The sequence below is a fragment of the Pan troglodytes genome, chromosome Y (genome assembly GCF_028858775.2).
Source record: "Pan troglodytes isolate AG18354 chromosome Y, NHGRI_mPanTro3-v2.0_pri, whole genome shotgun sequence".
Classification (NCBI taxonomy): domain Eukaryota; kingdom Metazoa; phylum Chordata; class Mammalia; order Primates; family Hominidae; genus Pan; species Pan troglodytes.
In genome coordinates, this window is record NC_072422.2 from 33591689 (window position 1) to 33611345 (window position 19657).

Below are 19657 nucleotides of genomic sequence, written 5' to 3' on the forward strand. Positions count from 1 at the left end.
AGGAGATCGAGACCATCCTGGCTAACACGGTGAAATCCCATCTATACTAACAATACAAAAAATTAGCCAGGTGTGGTGGCGGGCGCCTATAGTCCCAGCTACTCGAGAGGCTGAGGCAGGGGAATAGCCTGAACCTGGGAGGCAGAGGTTGCAGTGAGACGAGGTTGCACCACTGCACTCCAGCCTGGGCGACAGAGCGAGACTCCATCTCAAAAAAAAAAAAAAAAAAAATTACCTTTTCTTTCTTGTTACTCCCTCTGCTGAAAACATTTGGAGGTGAATCACACAAAACTGTTTGAACCAATTGATGACTTTAAAAATTCATATTAGCAAAGACAACTTTTACTCAAGATAAATTAAGAACCAACATCTAGGTTAAATTCTCTTTTCTAAAGGGAAATTAAGTTTTAAAAACTTAATCCTCGGCCAGTCGTGGTGGCTCATGCCTGTAATCCCAGCACTTTGGGAGGCCGAGGGGCGTGGATTTCCTGAGCTCAGGAGTTCAAGACCAGCCTGGGCAACAAAGTGAAATCCCATCTCTACTAAAATACAAAAAATTAGCTGGGTGTAGTGGCACGCACCTGTAATCCCAGCTACTCGGGAGGCTGAGACAGGAAAATCACTTGAACCTGAGAGGTGGAGGTTGCAGTGAGCCAACATTGCACCATTGCACTCTAGCCAGGGCAACAGAGCAAGACTCCATCTCAAAAAAATAATTAAAAAAAATCCTCACACTGGGATGAGACACCCAACATCTGGAAGACATTGGGTCTCACCAATTACATAAAAGGTCATGTGTCCTTCATACCTCATGGCAGGCTGTTCGGGAACCAAAGAAATCCAATAAGGCTGACACATGTCTGTTGCTCTCCTTGGAAGAAAACATTTGCAAAGTCAGGGGGAAATTTCAGATTTTATTTATTTATTGTGATGACCAAAAGCAACCAAACATGATCAACTTCCTCTTTTTTTTTTTTTTTTTTGCATTTGCCATTCTTCCTTAACAAGAACATGGTAACTGCAGGTATATAACAGGAAGGAGACCAGTGGGGGCTAGTTCCAAAGACATGAGCCTAATAAGGAATGGAAAAGCCATTTCTTCTCCAGGAAGGTAACTGCCATTTTTAACAGTTTTATCTCATTTCCCCAACCTCCCTGCTATGGACCATGTTCAGATCTTCATGAGCCTGGGCTCCTTCCACCAGCTTCTCAGCACTGCTCTCCAAGGTGTGGTCCCTGGATCAGCAGCATCAGCATCCCCTTGGTGCTTACTGGAGATGCAGAATCTCAGGCCTCGTGTCCCAGGCCTCCTCAATCAGAGTCTGCACTTCAGCCAGACTCCCCAGTGATTCCTGCACCCAATAGAGACTGGGAGTCCTGAGAGTTGTCCTGGTGCTGTGGAGTCCAAAGTTCCTGAGGCTCACTGCATAACAACCAATCATTCACGAGACAAAAAGTTAGAGCAAGAAAAGCATCTTTATTTGGAGAGCCAGCAAGTCAGGAAGATACTGGACCCATGTCCTAACGAACCATCTTTAAAGGCATGAATCTCAAGCTTCTTTGTACATTGAAGGGGTACACTGAAGGGGAACAAGGAGGAGACTGAGGTGAGGGGGGTGGCTGGTGACCACAGACACTTGGGCATCAGCAGGGGCCCAAGGAGATTGCAAAACTTTGTCCTTGCTCAGGTCACAGCGCTCCTACAAGTCTTCAACATAACATTGTTACTTGTGTGCATGCCCTTCTTATCTCCTCAGAGGTTAGTTTTGGAAAGGAACTCTTATCATCCTTGCTTTCCAGTTAAACTGTAATCTAAATTCTTTCCATGATTAACTTGGCCCGTGTTAATCTGCTTTAGGCAGAAGTGCCTAAAAGCAGTTAGCTTGAGGAGTCCGAAGCAAGATGGAGTCAGCTATGTTCGATTTCTCTCCCTATTACACTGGCAACCCATTCTATCCTCTTCTGAGAGGCCGAGTGTTTCAAAATCTGGGCCTCTCAGTGGCTTTCAGGATAAAGTCTAGCTGTGTTTAGAACTTAGCAGGGTGCAGCCCTCTGCTCAGGACCCTGCATGTGTGGCATGGTGTCCTCACTCTCTCCTTACAATAAAGGTAGACAAAAAATAAAAACAGTTCTTTTCTTTCTCTTTACTCTCACTCATTAAAACAAACAAAATGAAAGAGAGAGAGAAAGAAAGAAAAGAAAGAAAAAGAAAGGAAAGAAAGAAAAAGAAAGAAAGAAAGAAAAGAAGGAAAGAAAGAGAGAAAGAAGGAAGAAACGGGGGGGTAGGAGGAATGGAGGAAGGAAGGAAGGAAGGAAGGGAGGAAGGGAGGAAGGGAGGAAGGGAGGAAGGGAGGGAGGGAGGAAGGGAGGAAGGAAGGCCGGCCATTGCCAGCACATGGCACCTGCTCCCCTCTGCAATTTCAAATCGATCACCCAAGAAAACATCCCGTCCACATAATTCCTAAAACATAAAAGTCCATTTTCAAATCACAAAATAAGTAAATGTTTCTATGGGAAAGCCATCGTTCTTCCTTTTTCTCTAAACACAGCCCCAAAATAAGTATTTATCTTTCTCAGGGGAGAGTCCTTCTCTTATAGCCTGATCCAATGAAGGCTTTCCCTCTGGGTGAACTCTGCGGGGCTTTGTTTCTTTGCTTTGGGACCTCTGAAAAACAGACGTATCATGCAATGAATTTACAAAAGCAGCAGATAAAACCCACCCACGCTGTCTCGCAGCCCTGATCTCTTCCAGTTGCCTGCTTTGTCACTAGAACAGACTCTGCAGGCCACTGGGCTCAGGGGGCTTCCCACCGGGTTCTTGCCTTTGGCAGATGTTTTCTTCGGCTAAACTTGGCTTAGACAAAGGATGAGGAGCTGAAGTTGAGTAAAGATTACTGTTGTGGCATGGGTGTTTTAGAAACTATGACAGAGGCTGGGCACCGTGGCTCACGCCTGTAATCCTAGGACTTTGGGAGGCTGAGGCAGGCGGATTGCCTGAGCTCAGGAGTTCGAGACCAGCCTGGGCAACAACGGTGAAACCCTGTCTCTACTAAAATACAAAAAATTAGCCGGGCGTGGCAGCATGCGCCTGTAGTCCCAGCTACCCGGGAGGCTGAGGCAGGAGAATCGCTTGAACCCAGGAGGTGGAGGTTGCAGTGAGCCGAGATCGCATCACTGCACTCCAGCCTGGGCAACAGAATGAGACTCCATCTCAAAAAAAAAAAAAAAAAAAAAAAAACCATGACAGAACTGAAAAGTTTTGTATCAGGTGGCAAGTTTATATTTTCAAAGCTACATGCCATTTGCAATGGATAATTTTAAGACGTAGCACAGAAATAGAAGAATAACTGCAGAAATAAAAATAGTGTATGTGTTTAGCCTGAGCCAGTCACAATGATGAGGACTATTTTCTTTTTGTCATTGACAAAAATTAGATATGCTTCTGATATACAACATAACATTCCATTCATATACTGAAATATGTATCCATTATGGGATGGGTAACTAAAACTAATTAACATATTACCATAAATACTTTTTTTTTTTTTTTTTTTTAGATGGAGTCTGGCTCTGTCATGCAGGCTGGAGTGCAGTGGTGTAATCTCGGCTGACTGCAACCTCTGCCTCCTGGGTTCAAGCAATTCTCCTGCCTCAGCCTCCCAAGTAGCTGGGACTATAGGTGCCTGCCACCACGCCTGGCTAAATTTTTGTATTTTTAGTAGAGATGGGGTTCCACTGTGTTAGCCAGGATGGTTTCAATCTCCTGTCCTCGTGATCCACCCCCCTCACCCCCTCAAAGTGCTGGGATTACAGGCGTGAGCCACCATTCCCAGCCCATACTTATTTTTTTAATGTAGTGAAAACAGTTAAAATCTACTGTCTTAGTGGTTTTCAAGTATGCAGTACATTGATATTAACTACAATCACCACATTGTGCAATATATCTCTTGAACTTATTCCTTAGGTCTAACTGAAATGTTCTGCCCTTTTATTATAATGTGGTGGAAGGTATCTGAGTTACCAGTGATGAATCCATACAGGCCTGCAGCCACTGGAATTCTTGCCTCCTCAGAAGAAAGAATTTGACTGAGGGCCATAAGGCAGAGAGAGAGACCCGGGCAAGTTTCAGAGCAGGAGTGGAAGGTTTTTGTTTTTGTTTTTGTTTTGAGACAGAGTCTCGCTCTTGCCACCCAGGCTGGAGTGCAGCAGTGCGATCTCGGCTCATTGCAACCTCCACCTTCCAGGTTCAAGTGATTCTCCTGCCTCAATCTCCTGAGTAGCTGGGATTACAGGTGTGCGCCACCATGCAGGGCTAATTTTTGTATTTTTAGTAGAGACGGGGTTTCACCGTATTGGCTAGGCTGGTCTCGAACTTCTGACCTTCTGATCCACCCACCTCAGCCTCCCAAAGTGCTGGGATTACAGGCATGAGCCACTGCGCCCAGCCGAGTGGAAGTTTATTTTAAAAGCTTCAGAACAGAAAAGAACGGAAGTACAGTTGAAGGAGACCCAAGCAGGCACCCTGAAGAACAAGTGTGGTGTTTAACTTTACAGGACCTTATAGGCTGGTCCACTTCTAGCATCTTGTATCCCTTTCCCATCATTCTTCCCCTAGGGTGAGCTGCCCGCATGCACAGTGCCCTCCTTATGCTTGGGAGGTGAGCATGAGGTTTAGGAAGTTGTAGTGTGCCCATATCTGAGGCTTTCTTCCTGTTTCCAGTGGAGTGACCTCAGAAGGTCATATTCCGCCATGTTTTCTCCTAATGTGCATGCTTAGGAAGCTGTGTTTCCACGGCACTTGCACTCAATGAACAATTGAGTGTGACAGGTGTGGAACATCAGGAAATGGTCTCTCCCTGCCACAGGCTGCCAATTTTTTTTTTTTTTTTTGACACTGAGTCTCACTCTATCGCCCAGGCTGGAGTGCAGTGGCATGATCTCAGCTCACTGCAACAACCTCTGCCTCCCGGTTTCAAGCATGGGATTACAGGCATGCACCACCATGTCTGGCTAATTTTGTATTTTTAGTAAAGATGGGGTTTCACCATCTTGGCCAGGCTGGTCTTGAACTCCTGACCTCGTGATCCACCTGCCTCGGCCTTCCAAAGTGCTGGGATGACAGGCGTGGGCCACCGTGCCCAGCCGCCAATTTATCATTTTTTAGAGAGGCAATGCGATCATCGCTGAACCAGCACCTGGCATTGCTGGTGGGTGGAAGAGCCCTCTCCTGCCCGCCCATGCCTGTCTAGTGGCCTGTAATACTCTGACCAACATCTTCCCATGCCCCACCCATGCCCATCCCCTGGTAACCACCACTGTGCTCTCTGCTTCTGTGAGATCAAGGTTTCTAGACTTTTACATAGGAATGAGATCATGTGGTACTTGTCTTTCCATGCCTGGCTTATTTCACTGAACACAATATCCTTCAAATTCACCCGTGTTGTTGCAAATGACAGATGCTCTTTTTTTTTTTTTTTTTTTTTTTTTTTGAGACGGAGTCTCACCCTGTTGCCCAGGCTGGAGTGCAGTAGCATGATCTTGGCTCACTGCAACCTCCACCTCCTGGGTTCAAGCACTTCCCTGCCTCAGCCTCCCAAGTAGCTAGGATTACAGGCACCTGCTACCACACTTAGCTAATTTTTGTATTTTTAGTCGAGACGGGGTTTCACCATCTTGGCCAGGCTGGTCTCCAACTCCCGACCTCAGGTAATCTGCCCACCTTGGCCTCCCAAAGTGCTGAGATTACAGGAGTGAGCCACCGTGCCCAGCCACTCTGACATTCTTGAATCACCCACACTCACGGGCCATTGGACCCTCCCTGCAGGGCCACACCTTGGGCTCCCATCCCCCTGTGGCTCACTGCTCCTTCCCAAACACCGCACCTGCAAAGGAGGATGCAGGCACACGTGCAAATCATGGAGGTTTCCAAGAAGCAGGATCTGTCCCTCCTATATCACCAATGTAAACTGCAAAGTCAATTACTGTGCCAACACATATAGTCTATTGATGTCTCAGAAAATAATGAAGAGCCTCAAATAATGCCTCTGGCCCTACTGGGTATTGATACAGGGTGTTTTTTAAAGGTGGGCGGTAGTAGGTGGGCAAAGGAGAGAGGAGAAGGGATTTGGGAGGTGGGACTGGGACTCTGCATAGTTCAATCACTCTCTGGTCTGCTGTCATCTCCAGGGTCTGGGACGCTTGTATAAAAACATGGTCAGCCAGGCGCGGAGGCTCACGCCTGTTAATCCCGGCACTTCGGGAGGCCGAGGCAGGTGGATCACCTGAGGTCAGGAGTTTGAGACCAGCCTGGCCAATATGGCGAAACCCCGTCTCTACTAGAAATACAAAAATTAGCCAGGCGTGGTGGTGCACACCTGTAATCCCAGCTACTCAGGAGACTGAGGCAGGAGAATTGCTTGAATCCGGGGGGACAGAGGTTGCAGTGAGCCAAGATCATGCCACTGCGCTCCAGCCTGGGCAACACAGTGAGACTCCATCTCAAAAAAAAAAAAAAAGAATAAAAAATAAAAAGCCTCACATAATGCGTCTGGCCCTAGTGGGTATTTCTACAGGGTGTTTTTTTAAGGTAGGGGTAATAGGTGGGCAAATGAGAGAGAAGGGATTTGGGAGGTGAAGCTGGGACTCTGCATAGTTCAATCACTCTCTGGTCAGCTGTCGTCGCCAGGGTCTGGGATATTTGTGTAAAAGCATGGTCAGCCAGGCGCGGTGACTCACGCCTGTCATCCCAGCACTTTGGGAGGCCGAGGCGGGCAGATCACCTGAGGTCAGGAGTTTGAGACCAGCCTGGGTAACATAATGAAACGCCGTCTCTACTAAAAAATACAAAAATCAGCCGGGCGTGGTGGCAGGCGCCTGTAATCCCAGCTACTTGGGAGGCAGAGGCAGGAGAATTGTTTGATCCCAGGTGGTGGAGGTTGCAGTGAGCTGAGAACGAGCCACTGCACTCAAGCCTGGGGGACAAGAGCAAGACCCCTCTCAAAAAAATAAAAAGAAAAAAAAAAGAAAATAATATCTCTGAGTGTGGGGGTGCATGTCTGTCATCCCAGCACTTTAGGAGGCTGAGGTGGGAGGATCACTTGAGCCCAGGAGTTCAAGACCAGCCTGCGCTACATAGTGAAGCCCCATCTCCAGGAAACATTTAAACATTAACCAGGCTGGGCATGGTGGTTCATGCCTGTGATCCCAGCACTTTGGGAGGCTAAGGCGGGTGTATCACTTGAGTTTAGGAGTTCGAGACCAGCCTGGACAACATGGTGAAATCTTGTGTCTAAAAAATAAAAAAAAATAGCCGAACGTGGTGGCTAGTGCCTGTGGCTTGCAGCTACTTGGGAGGCCAAGGTAGGAATACTGCTTTCGCCCAGGAGGCAGAGGTTGCAGTGAGCCAAGAGACTGTACCACTGCACTCCAGCTTGGGCATGAAAACCTGCATGAAACGCTGTCTCAAAAAAATATAAAAATTTTAAAAATTAGGCAGTCATGGTGGTGTGTGTGTGTGTAGTCCCAGCTACTCAGGAGGCTGAGGAGAGAGCATGGCTTGAGCCCAGGAGGTCGAAGCTGCAGTGACCCACGATCACTTCACTGTACTCCAGTCTGGGCAACAGAGTGAGATCCTGTCTCAAGAAGCGAAAAGAAAAGGGAAGGGGGACGGAAGTGGAGGGAAGGGGAGGCAGTAGGGGAGGGGTAGGGGAGGGGGAGAGAGGAGGAATGGGAGGGAGGGGGGAGGGAAGGGGAGGGGGGAGGGAAGGGGAGGGGAGGGGGAAGGGGAGGGGAGGGGGGAGGGAAGGGAAGGGGAGGGGGGAAGGGGAGGGGGAAGGGGAAGGGGATGGGGAAGGGAAGAGGAGGGGAGGGGAAGGGGGAGGGAGGAGGACAGAGGAGGGAAGGGAGAAAGAAACGAAGCAAGAAACAAGGTAAAGGAAAGGGAAAGGGGGAGGGGAGGGGAAGGGGGAAGGAAGGAAGGAGAGAGAGAGAGAAAAGAAAGAGCTTGATCATGGCTGATGTCCACATTGATTGAGATCCGCAGAGCACAATGGGCCATCCTGATAATATAGACAATTGTCATTTCTCTCTCATATCACCACGAAACTAGAGATATGCTTTCTGGAGGAGCAAAGGTGCTTCAGAAATGTGGAATCCTGACATTCACAATGCAGAATCTTTCTCAGAAGCGAGCTCAACAATGTGTTCATTTTTTTTGTTTTTGTTTTTGTTTTCCGAGTTATTGGTGATTGGCTTTGTAAACAAAAAAAAAAAAGAGAAAGAGAATGCAACTGTGAATAGAGAGATTGAATGTGTCTGATGCAAGGTTGTCGCAGTTCCTGTTTTCTGGTTAGGCCTGCATTTCCTTATGAATTACAGGGAATGGAGAACTTTTCTTGATAATAATGGTCATTCTATGCAGAGCAGGACTTGAGATGTTATGATAAATGTATAATTTCTCAAAAGTGGTCTACTTGAGAACACAGTTTCAAGGAGTTCCTCTCCACATTTGTTCCTGGGTAAAGCAGCTCTTCATAAGGTAATTCAGCTTTCAATTTATTTTAATCAGCACTTCAGCTCAGGCCAGCAATGTCACTATGCCTTCCAGCCAGGATGGTCCCAGGGTGCCTCAGACATTGAGACAGAGAGGGGTGTAAAATGACTGTCACTGAGGGGTAAAGTAGAATCTGATATGAGAAAAAAACAGAGATATGTAGAAATCACAAAAGAAGCATACTATATTTCCAGTGCAATGCCATTTTAGGTGAATATAGAAAATAATTGCAAAATTTCACATAGGCCTTCATTAATTTATGCTATAGTAATTTTCACATATGCCCAAGTTAATTCATACTAATTTATACTAACTACCACCAAGGCCATACAATTCTGCCCAAGGTAAAATTTACCTACTGTCAGAAGTGAATGTGGTGTTTTAAAACTGATTCTACAGTCAAGAGATCCCCATCAACCACACTTCTTAAAACCAGATGAGAAAGTTCTATCAGATTAACTCAGGAGCTTAAAATCCAACTACACAGAGAACTTTCAAAAACCCTGAATGATTAGTCCCACCTGTTGGAAGTGGTTCCCCTCGCCTGGGCAACTGCTAAGTCATTGTTTTATTTTGTGCAATGGAAACACAGTAATGCATTAGATATTCATAAGATTAAAATATTTTGAGGCAGGTCCAAGATGCACAGTAACGCTGAAGTGGTCATGAGCATAAAGGATATTTCACCTGCAACTCCTGTACAGGGATAGGAAAGTATTTGTGATAATGGTTGGTGAGAAATCTACAGGCAAGACTAATATTGTTGTGGGATGTTGCCTATGTCCACAGGCAATGCTGAATTTCAGTTACAAGTGAGTGAACCCAGAGATGTAGACTTTGTCCCATCTGAGTTGACAAAACCCCGGAATTTTACTCACAGACCTCTGGGTTCTCTCAACATACCAAGGCAAAGAACAAAACCTCCAATGATAGGGTAACAGAAGAGGGAACGAGTGGCCAGCCTTGTTCGTTTGAGATACCATTTAAATAACAAACTTAAAGCAGAAATAATTAAAATGAAATTGCATGTTAAACTGCTCTTCTATATGCTTACTATTGGTTTCCCTTGTTCCTCTTTTATTTTTCATTATTATTATTATTGGGACAGAGTCTTGCTCTGTCACCCAGACTGGAGTGCTGTGGCACCATCTCGGCCCACTGCAACCTCCACCTCTCGGGTTCAAGCGATTCTCCCGCCTCAGCCTCCCGAGTAGCTGGGACTACAGGTGCATGCCACCACACCCGGCTAATTTTTGTATTTTTAGTAGAGACAGGGTTTCACCATATTGGCCAGGCTGGTCTCGAACTCCTGACCTCATGATCCACCTGCCTCATCCTCCTAATTTTCATTTTATTTTTAATCAATAAACAATAATTGCGTATGTCTCTGGGGTGCAATGTGATGTTTCTCTGTATCTTTCCTGTTGGATTCATCCTCAGCATCAGTGCAAAACCCATCATGTTTGCAGACACTTGGTTTGAAGAGATCCAACGTTCAATGGAAACGTCTATCGGAGAATGAGTGAATGGCTGTGCCTTCCATATAAAAGCACGATAATGATGTGTTCTGAGTGGAGGCATGCCTCCGTGATTTTACTCCTCTCTCAGCTCGGCTGGGACTCAGATTCTTTCAGATTTACACCTCTCTGGATTAAAAAAAAAAGCTGGGACCCAGATTCTCAGAGTTAAGTATAGTCTTTCTGCAAGAGGCTCTTTGTCCACATCAACAGTGAGATAATTTGCTGTCTCAGAACTGCTAGACCAGCTGAAGTTTCCTTGTTTGCTTTCTTGGTAGAGTACCCATGAAAAGGCAGATTGGAGATAAAATTGATTCAAGAGAGGCCATGGATAAGAGATGTTTTGTCTCCAGCTGCATCAGAATCACAAAATATTCCAGGGGAAGGTACACAGAAGACATTTCTGTAGGTTATTCTGTGCTAAAAAGGATTATGAATGACATTTGTCACTGTGGTTCATGCATATTCTTCCTGGTATGTCAACAGCAATGTGATACCCACGAACATGGTCAACATTGTAGAGACTGGGACGCGAAGAAGGGCACAGGAGAGCACAGTGCCTTTGGAAAGCTCCCAGGTCCAATATCAACTCTACATTCCTTCAGCCTGTCTCTCTCCGATGTATCCCTCTTGTCAAGAGAGGGAAATGCAGTTAGACAGAGTCCATTTAATGTTTGCTGAGTGAGTGAAAGAATGAATGCATGATGAGTTCTTGTCTGTGGCCACGTGCCTCTCTGCCAAAGTCTATTTCTTCAAACTTAATTTCTGTCTGAACATCTCTATTCATGCTCCCTGTGGCTTTGGTATTTCAGCAAAAATCCTCCCTGGGTTCTGACTCCAGGAGACATAAACCACTCAAGTGGTCTTTAGAAATCCTTCAATTCATTTTTTAAAATTATTTGTAGAGACAGGGTCTGGCTATGTTGCCCAGGCTGGTCTCAAACTCCTGAGGCTCAAGTGCTCCTTCTACCTTGGCCTCCAAAGGTGCTGGGGTTACAGTTGTGAGCCACTGCACCTGGCTCCAATTCTGTCTTCCAGATTTACCCTCACTGATGATCCAGTCACCTGCTCACTCTCCTCTTTGGGTCATGAGAGCTGGTGACTATGCAGCCAACAGGGTACCTTCTGCAGACTTCAACAGAGTCCTGCCCTTCCATTTACATTTAACCTCATTGTTTATGGGTGGCCCCCAGGAACTCTCAGAAACAACAGTTAGAGTGGGGGGGTCCTAAGGGGAGTGGGGTGAAGTTAGACCTGAGCTTCTGAGTTATCCTTCCTCTCTTCTCCTCCGTCCCCCTCTTCTCTCACATTCCTCTCACCTTCTCTATCTCTTGACCCCTGTCCCTTCTCTCAATTCCTCTTTTTTCTCAAGCTCTGAGAATGTTCTGGCATCTTCCACCATGCAGAGAGTATGGTAGGAGGTTAGGAATTAATGGCTCTGGAACCAATGTCTCCTTCAGGTGACATGTACTTTCAATCAGCATCTCCAAGTCTGTTCATGTTCCTATGACATCAGAGAGGGAAGCAAGATTATTTGGTGACCAGCCAGTCTCCCCCTCCTCTGGGAGATGTCCAGCCTCTGCGTCCTCTCTTCTGTCTGCACCCAGGGGACCAGGTATTTGGAAGCCACACACAGAGACTCAGCTTTAGGGGGCTGACTCCCCATCTCAAAAGACATCTGGTAGCTGAGGCTGGTTGACCCATCCAATCAGTGATCTTTCAGTTGGTAGGTTTTTTGGTGGGGAAAGGGACTAACCCTACGAAGAAAAAGCACCAGATCCCCATGCTTTTCAGTCTCTCGTTCCTGACTCAGACCAGGGAACCGATCTCTGGGGGACTTTGAGCTGGGAGGAGCTGACAACGGCTGCTATTGATTTGGGGCTGAGACTTCTCCCAGTTTCTGACGAGTTTGGAACTTGTTGACTTCGGGTAGGTCCAAAGGCAATGAATGTAAGGGCTGTTTAGGCTTCTGCAGGGGGTCTTGGAGAGGTGCCTGGGGCTTTTGGTCAGGGGTGATTCCCAGGAGATGCTTCTAGGGGAAAAGGGAGAAGCAAGAACCTATAGATGGTTGTACGGCTCTGGGGACTGAGAGGTGAACCAGACAAAATGAAGATAGCAGGAGTCACTGGGCCAGCAGGTGGAGGTCAATGTCCACAAAGCAAACAGCCTTTACCAGGCGTGCTGCCAATTAAAGGGACAGCTTTGTGGGGCTCCAGAAGCATGTTTGTCTGCCACACTCCTGTCTTCTCCACTGAGATTTCTGTGGGGAAGCATGTTGTTGTGGAAAAATACCCATAACCTTAATTTCATCATTTAACCTTTTCATTTGTGTACATATGTATTTATTTGTTTTAGAGATGGGGGTCTCCCTCTGTCACCCAGGCTGCAGTGCAGTGACAGAAACACCTCTCACTGCAGCCTTGACCTCCTGGGCTCAAGTGATCCTCCCACCTCAGCCTCCAGAGGAGACGGGACTACAGGCACATGCCACCATGCCCAGCTGATTTTTTAAAATTTTTTGGTAGAGACTGGATCTGTGTTGCCCACTCTGGTCTTCAACTCCTAGGCTCAAGCAATCCTCCCACCTTGGCCTCGCAAAGAGTTGAGGTTAAAAGGTGTGAGCCACTGCACCCAGCCTGTTTTCACTTTTTTTTTGAAATGGAGTCTCATTCTGTCGTCCAGGCTGGAGTGCAGTGGCGCAATCTCGGCTCACTGCAACCTTCGCCTCCCGGGTTCAAGCGATTCTTCTGCCTCAGCCTCCTGAGTAGCTAGCAATACAGGCATGCGCCACCAGAGCCAACTAATTTTTGTATTTTTAGTAGAGACGGGGTTTCACCATGTTGGCCAGACTGGTCTCGAACTCCTGACCTCGTGATCCGCCCGCCTCGGCCTCCCAAAGTGCTGGGATTACAGGCGCGAGCCGCCGCGCCCGGCCCGTTTTTACCATTTTTAAGTGAACAATTCAGGCGCATTTACTACATCCACAGTGTTATGCCACCATCACCGCTATCTAGTTCCAGAACCCTGCCATCACCGCCAAAGGAAACTTCATACCTATCGAGTAATCACTGTTCATTTTCCCTGCCCCCAGCCCTAAGCAACCATGAGTTCAATTTCTGTCTTGATGGCTTTAACTATTCTGGACATTTTATATAAATGGACTCCTACAATATGTGACCTTTTGTGTCTCTCTTTCTGCACTTAGCATAACGTCTTCAAGGTTCATTCATGTTGTAGCATGTGACTGTTTCATTCCTTTTCGTGGCTGAATAATATTCCATTGTATGGATGGAACCCATGGGGTTTATCCATTTAGTATTAGATGGACATCGGACTGTTTTCACCTTTTGGCATTTTGGATATTGCTACATACATTTGTGTACAAATTTCTGTTTATACATTTGTTTTCAGGATCTTTAGGTATTAGGTAGAAGTAGGATTGCTACATCACTTGGTAATTCTGTGTTTAATTTTCTGAAGAGCCATAAAACCGCCTTCCATAGTGGCTACACCACTTTAACTTCCCACCAGCAAAGAAGGAGAATTCTAATGTCTCCACATCCTTGCCAATAATGATTCCTTTCTTCTTTGTAAAAATACTTATCAGAATTCTAGTGATGCTTTGAGGATTTAAACATTGCTCAGGCCTGGCACAGTGGCTCACGCCTGTAGTCCCAACAACTTTGGGAGGCCGCATGGGTGGATCACCTGAGGTCAGGAGTTCAAGACCACCCTGGCCAACATGTGAAACCCCGTCTCTACTAAAAACACAAAAAATTACCCGAGTGTGGTGTCACATGCCTGTAATCCCAGCTACTTGGGAGGCTGAGGTGGGAGAATCACTTGAACCTCGGAGGCGGAGGTTGCAATGAGCCAAGATCGCACCATTGCACCCAGCCTGGGCGACAAGAGTGAAACTCCATCTCAAAAGCAAACAAACAAAAACATCCTTCAGAACTCTGGTTCTGTGCATTCAGGGGTATGGGAAACAAAGGCTCAGGTTGTCTTATTTGTAGTCCCATTATAAGAATTGAAAATACAGAACTGTGGACAGGTAGTCAAACATATTTTTCTATCTTGGTAATCTGAAATCTAAACCACTTGAAGGGCACAAACAGAATCTGCTGTCCTGGGTTTGCACAGTTAACTCTGCAGAAAAGCTATTTTGAACAGAAGAAAGAGTCCATAGTCACAGACCCCACAGTTAGCAATTTGCTTATTATCAGCCTTTTATTTATGTATTCATTTATTTCATTTATTTAATTTTTTGAGATGGAGTTGCCCTCTTGTTGCCCAGGCTGGAGTGCAATGGTACGATCTCTGCTCACCGCAACCTCTGCCTCCCTGGTTCAAGCGATTCTCCTGTCTCAGCCTCCTGAGTAGCTGGGATTACAGGCATGCACCACCACGCCCGGCTAATTTTGTATTTAGTAGAGATGGGGTTTCTCCATGTTGGTCAGGCTGGTCTCGAACTCCCGACCTCAGGTGATCCGCCTGCCTTGGCCTCCCAAAGTGCTGGGATGACAGGTGTGAGCCACCGTGCCCAGCCTTATCAGCCTTTTATAATCAACTCAATGGGTGGTGCATCCATCACAAATGAAGTAAAGTGGGAGAGGCCAACAGCCAGGATATGTCTGTGCCATCATTATCCATCTGCATTATGTGACCTCCCACGGCGGGCACCAGGGGGGAAAAGAACACACACATGGACCCCCAAACACTGTAGTCTCCTTCTCCCTCTGCTGCCCCCTGGACCAGCAAGAGGAAAATACACCTTGTTGTCCACCAGAGATGAAAAAGGATCCCCAGCCAGGTGCGGTGGCTCACGTCTGTCACCCCAGCACTTTGGGAGGCTGAGGCAGGTGGATCGCTTGAAGTCAGGAGTTCAAGACCAACCTGGCCCACATGGTGAAACCCCGTCTCTACTAAAAATACAAAAATTAGCCGGGCATGGTGGTGAGCGCCTGTAATCCCAGCTACTCGGGAGGCTGAGGCAGGAGAATGACCTGAACCCGGGAGGCAGAGGTGGCAGTGAGCCAAGATCGTACCACTGCACTCCAGCCTGGGCGAGAGAGTTAGACTCCACCTCAAAACAAAAAGAGAGAGAGAAAGAAGATGAGGGAAGGGGTATGGCAGGAGTTTCCTTGAGGAGACCAGCACCATTAGTTTGTTCTCACATTGCTATAAAGAAATAACTAAGACTGGATAATTTATAAAGAAAAAAGACTCCATCTCAAAGAAAAAAAAAATGAGAAAAACCCCAAAGCTTCAGGAGATCCAGGGTATGAAACCACAAATCCACCGGGCAAGGAAGATGATGCCTCAGTATCCCAATTCTTCAGATCTTCTTCTTCTTCTTCCTTTCTTCTTTTTTTTTTTTTTTTTTTTTTTTGTTTGAGGCGTAGTCTTGCTCTGTCGCCCAGGCTGGAGTGCAATGGCATGATCTCGGCTCACTGCAACCTCCACCTCCAGGGTTCAAGCGAATCTCCTGCCTCAGCCTCCCGAGTACCTGGGATTACAGGCATGCACCACCATGGCCAGCTAATTTTTGTATTTTTAGTAGAGACGGGGTTTCACCATGTTGGCCAGGATGGTCTCAATCTCCTGACTGATCTGCCTGCCTCGGCCTCCAAAAGTGCTGGGATGACAGGCGTGAGCCCTGCACCCGCCGAGACCTTCTTCTTATCAGTCACCAGCTCAGCTTTCCCTGGGACCACTTCAAAAATCAGCTGTTCATGAGCCCCGGTGCCAAATGCCCGGCTTCTAAGAGATACATGAAAACCCTGATTCCTCTTTTCATGGGGAAGACGTCTCTGTCCACCCAGTGGACAGCACAAACAGCTCCTAGCACCAGAATGGCAGGGCAAGGGTAAGAGCGTGCCCAGTGGGGAGGCGGGAATGTATATACGTGCTTCCAGACAGGATGTACAAGACAAAGAATTTGAATGACTTTTTGAAACAATGTCATACAGTCACCTGTGCCAAGCCAATTCCCACTCAGGAGACAGCGCTTACTCAGTGTGCTGGAACAAGCATCCCTGTGTGAGGAAGTGACTGCTGCCATTAAGGGCAGCTCACTTGGCAGAGAGGAGAGGCTGGAATGAAGACTAAAGGCATTTTCAGGGTGTGGACTCCCAACAGTGACTTCTACAGAGGAACCCTGAACCCAATCTGGGGTCTGGAGTGGGGGCCAAAGGGACAGAGGGGAGGCAAGAAGGGGCTCCCTGGGAGACTTGATGGATGACAGAGAACCACAGACACAGAAAAGGCAAAGCCCTGAAGCCACCATTTGAAAATCAAGGTCAGGGAGACCCAACACAGGAGAGGATTTGGTAAAGGTCACCCAGGACAGGAGGCAGGCAGGGCTCCCTGATCAGAGCTCTCTACACCTGCATTTCTTTGTCCTGGTCACCAGGAGAGAGAAAAAGAGGGCCTCTGCCTGACTCAAATGAGAGATGTCTCCGTGGGTAAGGATTTAATTTTCCCCTGATGACCTAAGGAGAAAAATTCTCACTTGCATCCTCATAAATCTATCCTTCTCTTTGCATTCACCTTTGCATCTATCTACATATCTATCCAGCCACCCATATCCACCCATCCATCTATCCACTCATCCACCCATCCATGAACCTGTTTATTCATGCATCCATCCATCCAATCATCTACTTATCTACCTATCCATCTATCCATCCATCCATCCACCCATCTACTCATCCACCTTACCATCCATCCAACCATCCATCCATCCATCCATCCATCCATCCATCCATCCATCTATCCACCCACTCATTCATCTACTCATCCACCATACCACTCACCCATCCCTCCAATGATACATCCCCCATTCATTGACACATGTATTCAGTGATCCATCAGTCCCTCTATCCATCTACCCATCAATCTATCTATCCACCTTTCCACCTACACATCCACCCAAACACCTGTCCATCCATGTATGTGTCTATTCATCCATCAAACACTTATCCATCTTTCCATCCATCCACCTGTCTACCCATCCACTCAGCCATTCACTCATCCATCCATCCATCCATCCATCCATCCAAATATCCATCCAAACACCCATCCATCCCTCCATTTTACCCACCAATTCACCATCCATTCATGCATCTATCCATTCGTCCACCTTTCCATCCATTTATCTATCCATCTATTCACCCATCCCTCCCTCCTTCTCACTTTCCCTCAGGTCCTGCATATGGACACCTAGACATGTCTAGACATCCATGTAGCCATGAGCCCACCTGTAACATCACTCATGCACAGCCTTGCCTGCTGTTTTGTAGCCAGATGATCACGACTATGGGTGGCAGAATATCAACAGCAGGGTGGGAAACCTGGGGCCACTGGAATTGGGCACATCTGTGAAAATGTCCCTGGATCTTTCCTTTGTGTCTCATTTCTTAGAGGACTCAGGGATTATAGCACTTGTGTTATTTATCAAGTTTCTCTACTGCTGGCCTCTGCTCAAGGGAGTTAGAAGAAACAGCAGGAGTGAGTCTATGGAAAGCCCTTAACTCAGAGCCCCACACAGATGAAGATGCTGTTCTTGAGACCTCAAATAATAATTATTATGTGAAAATAGATCAAAGCAATATCTCTGCCCTGCAAAATATTGAGAGGGGAAAATCACGTATTACATTTTCTAAAGATACAAACACTATTTTCCATTGGGCAAAACAGTCTAGAAAGCAAGGCGAAGTCTGAAGTCGACTTGAAAGAGCCAGATAAGTTGTAAGATGTATTTGCCTAAACCAGGGCCCCGGGAAACCTTGTTTATCTGTTTACACTGCTCCCCGCTATACCGGACTAGAATAATTCCCATGTACTACTTGCTGGGGGTCCGGGAAGGGAAACTGAAACTGATTCACCCCTAGGATATCAGGGCCATAATCTAGTTGCAAGCATAGACTTTGAGGACAAATGTCTTGATATTTGAATTTCACTTCTGCTGTTTATTAGCAGTGCGTTAGCTGAACACGTCACCCATCTGATCTTCAAGTTTCTGACTTGTAGAATGACAGCGATCATTCTTACTATAAGGTAGAGAGGGCTCCATCAAGCAGCATGGATGTTGTTATAAATTTCATTCCTGCCCCTAAAGAGGGAATTCTTGACAAGACATCCCCAGCCCGACTTGTGGATTGAGCCTGCTGATGTTCAGTCAGTGGTGGGAAATGAGACCTGCTAATGGGACCCTGTACCGCACCGCGGTGCTGAACTGTTGGGAAGATAAAGCGAGAAGTCAGATAAGGTCTGGTAAGCCAGCTGCCTCACCATGAAAAACATCTACAAGGAGCTCTCACATACCTGCAACTAAATTCTGAACCTATGCACGAGTTGAAAAGAAAAACAGGCTGGGCGCGGTGGCTCACACCTGTAATCCCAGCACTTTGGGAGGCTGACGTGGGTGGATCACGAGGTCAGGAGTTCAAGACCAGCCTTGGCCCAGATGCTGAAACCCCATCTCTACTAAAAATACAAAAATTAGCCGGGCATGGTGGTGGGCACCTGTAATCCCAGCTACTCAGGAGGCTGAGGCAGGGAACTGCTTGAACCCGGGAGACGGAGGTTGCAGTGAGCCAAGATTGTGCCACTGCACTCCAGCCTGGGCGACAGAGTGAGAATCCATCTCAAAACAAACAAACAAAAAACATGCTAGTGGAGATAACTGCATGCTCCCTGCACCCATAAAAATAAGCTATACAAGCTCATGTTTGCCCATATCTGCGCAGAAACAACAGACCTTGTTGGATCATTTAAAATGTTGCTAAGATTTCCGCATGATTTCTTCAGCCGTGTAGCATTTTTTTTTCTTGGTTAGCATGTTTTCATTGGTTTTCTTTTTTAGCATTTTGAATTTATCAGCCTACTGCCTTCCGACTTCCAAAGTTTCCAATGAGAAGTCTGATGATAATCTTCTTTAGGATCCCTGGGATGGGATCAGTCACTTCTGTCTTGTGGCTTTCACTGTGCTTCAGGGTGGACTTCTGACTTCATCCTACCTGAAGTTTGCTGCCTTTCTTGGGTGTTTATTTCAAATAGTTGCACTGACAGGTCTAAGAATTTCCCCTGTACCGGTGAGTGAAATGGATGAGCATGCCCACGAGAGCTCTCAGATTTTCCAACCACCCATGTGTGGGTTGTGCTCAATTTCCTCCTCCTACAACCATTTTCCTTCTTAATGAAAATGCCTGGGTCACTTCACAATGTAATCACATGACCGAATCTGGTCACACATCCTATGCTTGGCACCTGTCACATCTACTTTGCCCCCAGCCTTTGGGGTCCCTACTCCTGAGGTCCTGAACGTTCATAGAGAACAGATCTCATTAAGCGCAGGAGAGGGGCAGAAAGAATTTGCAAGATTAAGTGGGCCAAGTCTTGTAACACCAGTTGTAGGTAGAAGCAACAGCGGGCTCCAAAGATATCCATGTCCTGATTCCCAGAACCTGTGCAAGGGAAATGAAGGTTGCAGATGGAATGAAAGTTGCTGATCAGCTGAGCTTGAGATGAGAAGACATTACTGGATTACCCAGGTAGGACCGATGTTATCACATGGGTCTTTATC

The 19657-nt window shown here is 46.7% G+C and overlaps 1 protein-coding gene across 3 annotated transcripts in view; it reads right to left on the minus strand.

The window, feature by feature from the left end:
- Window positions 1-1343: 1343 nt before the first annotated feature.
- LOC751056 (CD99 antigen-like) overlaps window positions 1344-19657 on the minus strand; it is a 60696-nt gene continuing 42382 nt past the window's right edge. Inside the window, exon 6 of one of the 3 annotated variants that reach the window (XM_054677281.2) lies at window positions 1344-1423. The gene's annotated coding sequence lies outside the window, so the exon portion shown is untranslated. Of the gene's footprint in view, window positions 1424-8550; window positions 8685-18014; window positions 19539-19657 lie in introns of those variants that run through there. The other 2 variants (XM_054677280.2, XM_054677282.2) reach the window with 2 other exon arrangements.